Source organism: Heliangelus exortis, chromosome 11 (assembly GCF_036169615.1).
Source record: "Heliangelus exortis chromosome 11, bHelExo1.hap1, whole genome shotgun sequence".
Lineage (NCBI taxonomy): Eukaryota > Metazoa > Chordata > Aves > Apodiformes > Trochilidae > Heliangelus > Heliangelus exortis.
This window is the reverse complement of record NC_092432.1, coordinates 16,175,741-16,182,092: the sequence shown is the minus strand read 5'-3', so window position 1 is coordinate 16,182,092 and position 6,352 is coordinate 16,175,741. Positions and strand designations below refer to the sequence as shown.

Below are 6,352 nucleotides of genomic sequence, written 5' to 3'. Positions count from 1 at the left end.
CCTGTCACAAGAAGGGGTTCTGGTCCATGACCACTGCAACTGAGCACTACATTAAAGGAACTGCTATCAGCACGAGGCTGGGGCAAGGACTGCACTTACCTCAACCCAGTCTCTCTGTGCCTGCCTTACAAAGGATTTACTGGAAGAAACACGCTGCAACCAGCCTGCAAGAAAGGCAGTGCCAAGAAATATTTTCTATTTGTTTTCACATGGCTTAATTCCTGCACCCCTTAAAATATCTGCATTGAAGGTCCTATTTCAAACACCCAGCAACTACATCAGCTACAATTACCTATTTGTGATCTCCAGCTTCCTGCAGTCTGACCACAGAAATCAGAGAGCACTTTTGTTGACTGGAGCTCCCCTGAGTCCTGCGGGTGGAAAAACAAATGTAACTGTGCTAATTTCTCATTTTTCCCTTCTAACAGCTTACTGTGATTGTGGTTCATCCTATACCTTATGGACCCTAGGTCCACCTAGCCTATCCTCTCTGACTCAGTGACATTACCATTGCTATCTCTCCTGTTGTTTTGTAAATACTTAACATGGTTTGATACTAATTCTGTATTTTTCCCCCTTCCTCTTTCAATTCATTATACCATTACCTTCCACCTCAACAACACCTTTAATTTTTCTTGTCATTATCTTCTTAAGTTACATCATGGAAAGCCTGATGTGCTTGATTATTCAATTTAGTTCCCCTCTGACCCAAACTTTACCTTTGCAATAACATTAGTGAATACAAAGTCACTCCAGCTCTCAACAGATTTTTCTCTCACTTCTGTCCCCAATTGTTTGCCTTCATCTACATATATCTTGCTCACACTCTTTCAGGATGCTGTCTACAAAGAATCAAAGATGCATTATCACTGGAATTATGACAGCCCCAGTTCTGTCAATATCTATTTTTAATACAAAAAAAGGGATCAGTACACAGGATTTTCTGGGATAGGTGTGGCTGAGCCTCTATATACAGTGTTGCTTCACTAGATGTGTAATGTTGCAAGAGGATAATATAAATTCCATTCTGGTTAACATATGGATCAGGCAGACCTCTAGGTGTTATTTTTGCACCTTCATTATTTGGCCTAATTTGGGAACTACTGTGATACAAATACACGTAGATTTGTTATTAGCACTTAAGAGTAATCACAGGTTACAGAGAAAGTTAAGTACAATTTACAGAACAGGCTAGTTGGGTTCCCAGGATAGCAAGTTACTATGTTAATGGCTCTAGCAGAAAGGATGAAAGACTCCTAAAAGCACACTTAGACCACATGAGTAAAATTCTAAACACTGAAAGTGTTAAGGGCTTTTTGGGGACCCAGGGGGAAATACAGCATCTTTTTTTAACATCTGTAGAGATTTACTCAAAATCTTACAGAACTGTAATTCCAGTACATGCTTTTGAAAAACAGATTGAATACCAAGAATACCAATGCCATCTTTTATCTACTACAATACCACAGAACCAGACATCTTGTTAGGTGCTCCACCTAACAACCTAAGCCCTCAGATCAACTCTATTCTGTGAAATCTCATTCCTACACTACATGCACATTCCTGCACAAATGTGAACTCTCCACTCTTAATTTCATTTACTTGAAATAATCCCGTTAAAAGAGCTAGACTTATCTCTGGAATGTTTTCCAGTGTTAGCCAGATTTCTAATATTTTGTTTTGTTTATTTTACAAATGAAACATTATAACAAGTAAGGTAGCTCACAATTGTTAGTTCAGTCTGGGTACAGAGATCTTATGAGCTCATAAGCAGGAAAGCCAGGTTATAAACTGGACACGTGCACTGTATGCTCTGCAGTGCTATGGTTTGCTGTGATATCTTAGGTTGTTGCCTTCTCACAAGATTAGATCTTGTCTTTTGACTGTTAACTCTCCAGGACAAAGATTAAATATTGCACCTGATGAAGAAAATGCTCAGCAACTTAGTATTACTTCATCAACATGCAGGAATAAATTAGAATCAAACTGTTTTCAAATTATCTTCATCTGTTCCACAGAAAGTCTACATTATGTGAAAGCTGATGAACCCTTCTTGAAAGGTTATATCTTAGCAATTATTTTAACTGACAAAGATGTGACAAGAGTTATTTCTACAGTTACTTCCCATACAGAATTCTTGCAGCACTTCACACATTACACTAGAACCTGACAGGAAGTGCTTTTCACAGCCAGTAAAACATCTACCTCTCTTCCCCACCAGTTAGCTTCATGTGCCTGCCAAGTCTCCTGTTATATCCTGATACCCTTTTATCACTGGTTTTGTCTTCAGCTACTTCTCAACTCTACAGTTGCAAACTAATTCGTCTGCTGCTCCATATCCCTCCTCTTGTCACTTTCACGCATATTTGACCACAGCCTTGGTCTGAACTCTTAATTTCTTTTTAAATATTGTTCTCATCATGTAAATCACACCATCATCCTCATCATTTTATCTCACAATCTCAGTAGAAATGTGCCAATGGGCACAAGGAGCTTGCCTCCACAAAGAACCAGATGCCTGGGTGACTCTGGATCTGGGTCAAGACCTGGGAGTAACAACAGAAAGACTATAGTTACAGGACTGTCAGAAAGACTGTTTTTTTAACTATGTACAAGAGCTAACAAGAAAGCAAGCTGTCTCAGGGCACATTTACAGCCCTATTAAAGTCATTATCAATTGCCTAAACTAATAAAGTTTGAGTCACCATGGTGGAATCTCATTACACTGGCTGTCTATACTGTTAACAGGAAACAAAATGGTATCATCTACATTCTGTCAAAATGTTCAGAAGAAAGCAAAATCTTTTGTTACTCCCCTCTAGCTCACCCAAGTAACAACATGGACCAGCAACTTCCAAGGTGCAATAGACTTATTTCCCTCATGATTAAGTCCAGACTACTGCATCTTCTTTCCTTGGTTTGGCATGCTAACTACTGGCAGTCAGAGAGGTACATATAGTGACAGAAAGAGCCAATAAGGAATACACAATCACAAACAAATGGTAAACCAGCAATTCAGATACTTCTTCATTCTGTGGTACACTGGTAACTCCCCTAACACATATATATGATGAGTACCTTTGGGTGTCTGGAGTTCAGTTTGATTTCTAAATTAAATCACTAGAATTTTGGTTTTTCAGTGTGTCTCACAGAAGTAATCATCTAGTGGTGACTAAGACATGTTGCCTAGATACATACATAAACATGATGATGAAACACACTTGCCAAATTCCTTGTACTGGTATTGGCATGAAAAAACTCAGTCTCTTGAACCAGAACGAAACAGTCACAGGATACACAACAATCACTATGTGTGTAACCATGTTTTGGTCAATTTCCTCAGTCCTTTGGGGATTTCCTGATGCTCACCTTGACAGCCAGCTGCCTTTTTATGCTAAAATCACACAATCCAAGATAAAACAAGGGCTGTAAATCAGAGCAAGACATTAAAGAAGGTAACCTTACTTTCTGTTCTAAGGTTACCATGAATACCTTCAAGCACACTCTAATCTACTTAGGTTTGGAGAGTTGCAATTCCCTCTGAATCTAGGAATTATGCTGTCATTGGCTCCTTATACAGTAACACCTTAAAAAGATGCATCTCAAACCATTATGATGAGTTCAGCTTTCCCAGCAATATCAGCACAATCCTGCTAGCATAAACAGACTACCACTACATATTACATTAATAAAGATTTAGAGCCCACTTAGATGACATGGGGCTTAAAATGATCACAGCTGCCAGTTCAACAATAATGTTCCACAGACTGCCACCACACTGGAAAACACTGTAGGAACAATTACCACTGCACGTAGGAGCCCCTGACATCACCCAGACCAGCATGAATAATCACTACAGAGTCTGGTCTGTCCTGCCAAAGGACAGAAACAGCTCCAAAAGATGGAAGCTGCCAGAAGTCCTCAGGGAATTTTTCCTAGTAATAGTGTTAAAAGGTTTAAAGTAAGACCAAGTCTGTTCTGCTTCACTATTTCCCACCACTGTGTGCTTTTTCCATTGTGGTGACTCAGAACACAAACAGTCCCATGGTTTGGATTAATCTCCTGACCTCTCCCAAGGTACATGCGAGGCTGGCACACCCTTAATCAGTCCCTAAGAATCCTTGGTAATAACTCTGAAAGTTTCAGGTAATCTAATTAAATCAAGTCATCTAATTTACTCTTAAAATCCTTACACATTTAACAGGTTACTACAGCAAATCTGCAGGCTGGTAACTGCACACTGCCAGCATCTCCATTTCATTAGATAACATCCCACCTCTGAAATGTCCCATAAAAATTAATTATAAAAGAACTCACAAATTAAAGTTCACTGGCAGAAATCAGCATACTATTAGTACAGCAATCTGGAACACAGCTGCACAATTGCAATTAAAATCAATAATCCCAAGCAGCAGCAGGGGGTGTTCCATTAGCACTGGACTACAAACACCTGCACTGAAATGCTATGAGGGAACTAAATACAGAGATCTCTTTGACCAGATCTCCAGCACTTAAAAGCTTCCTCTTTGAAAGGCAGGACAGCTGATACTTCCACCCCCCATTTGCAGGTAATTATATATAAAGAAAAAAAAAAAGCCTAATGGGGGAAAAAATATAACCAATTATCCAGTTAGATAATATTAAGATTCCTAGCCTGGAAGTTATACCATGCTAACCATGCACTCCAACTGAGCATGTAGAAGATGTTCTTATAATACAGATTAACAAAAAGTAGTAATTACATTTAAAAAGAAGCCATATAAATTGCAACATAAACACAACCCACTCCAAACACAGAGATGAAGACTGAAATTACAGGACAGAATTGTGAGATCAGCAGTAGTTAACTGCAGAACAGTTGTCTGGAGAGTAAGAGCCAGGCCCACTCACTCTCCTTCAGCTGCAATTTCCTGCTTCCCACAGCTTTACAATCTGTGTTACAAGTACCAATTCCTGCTTCAGTGGTGTCACAACAGCCAGGCTCCCCTGTATTCCTGCTTTCTCCTTCACAGGTAATTGGCACTTTAGGAGCAGTCTAGATAGAACCATAGATCCAGCATGATTTCTGGCTTTCCTGAAATCTTTTTGTTACCAATTATTTTTTCTAGCCGTTTTGTTTCAAATTTCAGATGTAACTGCCTGAAGTAAACATGCTCTTTTCCCTTCCCTTACCAAACTCCTTTAAATATAATTCTATTTTATATGCAAATATAAACAGAGTAAACTTGTTTTATAAAACTTTGACCTCAAATTGATGAGTGGCCATCAGCATTTAACATGTTCTGCTCTCAGCTCCATTTCACTGAGCAGAATCTTGCAGAACTGTTATTAGAAAAAAAAATCCTAATGGAGGCATCACATTGGAGTTGCTTTTTAGGCAAAGTACCAAGCTTACATTTGACTTCAGTCCATAACACTTTATAATCCTCCATTTTTATTTCACCAATCATTGCATGTTGAAAAAGCAAGGCAATCTTTTGGGAAGTGGAGATACCTGGCAACAAGACCTGCCTTACTGCTGTACAAGGCTCCTACCTAAAAGGACACATTTTTGTCTTCATATGGTGTTAAGAAGAGTATCTCTCTTGCCACAGCATCTCATGTAATAAGACCTTATCAGGATGTGGCAGACTACAAAGACAAATTACACTGAGGATTTTACCCTTACTATTATCCTGCTCAGCCACAGGAAAAGGAAGGCTGTGATGGGAGCTGGGAGGAGGCAGCAATCATTAGCAGAAACAAATGTCTGTTTACCTTTCATGTCCATGCAAGATCTGGAATGCATCCACAGACATGCCTAAGATACAAAACCACCCTGCTTTTACAGCCAAAAGCAATACAAGTGACACAGTTTTGTTCCAATATTTTAAGTCCTTCCTATTGGCAGTATCCTTAAGATTCATTTTCACAACCCCAAAGTTATGGAGAACAGCAATTTCCTTCCTTGCACGAGGCAATCTTGTTGTGCTACAACTTGTATGTAAAATTTTTAATTTATGTATGACTTCTATGCATCTACATGCTGTATAGTCATGAAAAAACACAGACCACAGTTCTCTGAAGCATGCATTCCACAAAACAAATGACAAACAACACTACCTGCCTGTGATAGATAAAGCCAGAGTTAATCAAACAACTAACTCTTAGAACAAATTACTTCAGTCCCACTTAATCCCAAAGAGAACAATAAAACACAACAGTGACTTTAAAAGCCCTCTCATGTTGTAGATGAACTCCAGTTTCCCTGCCTATTCTAAAAACAGGTTAGAAAACACAGTTAGTTGTCATTAGTAGTATACTACTGTAGTATAGTAGCATATTGAGAGCATATTATTAAGAGAAAGACACA

General features: G+C 38.9%; 1 long non-coding RNA gene across 1 annotated transcript; it reads right to left on the bottom strand.

Annotated features, from left to right (window-relative positions):
- Window positions 1-7: 7 nt before the first annotated feature.
- Window positions 8-6,266, bottom strand: LOC139801098 (uncharacterized). Its single transcript, XR_011728067.1, has 3 exons — window positions 3,079-6,266; window positions 293-371; window positions 8-164 (listed from the first exon to the last, which is right to left on the bottom strand). It is a non-coding gene; the product is annotated as an uncharacterized lncRNA (long non-coding RNA).
- Window positions 6,267-6,352: the final 86 nt, after the last annotated feature.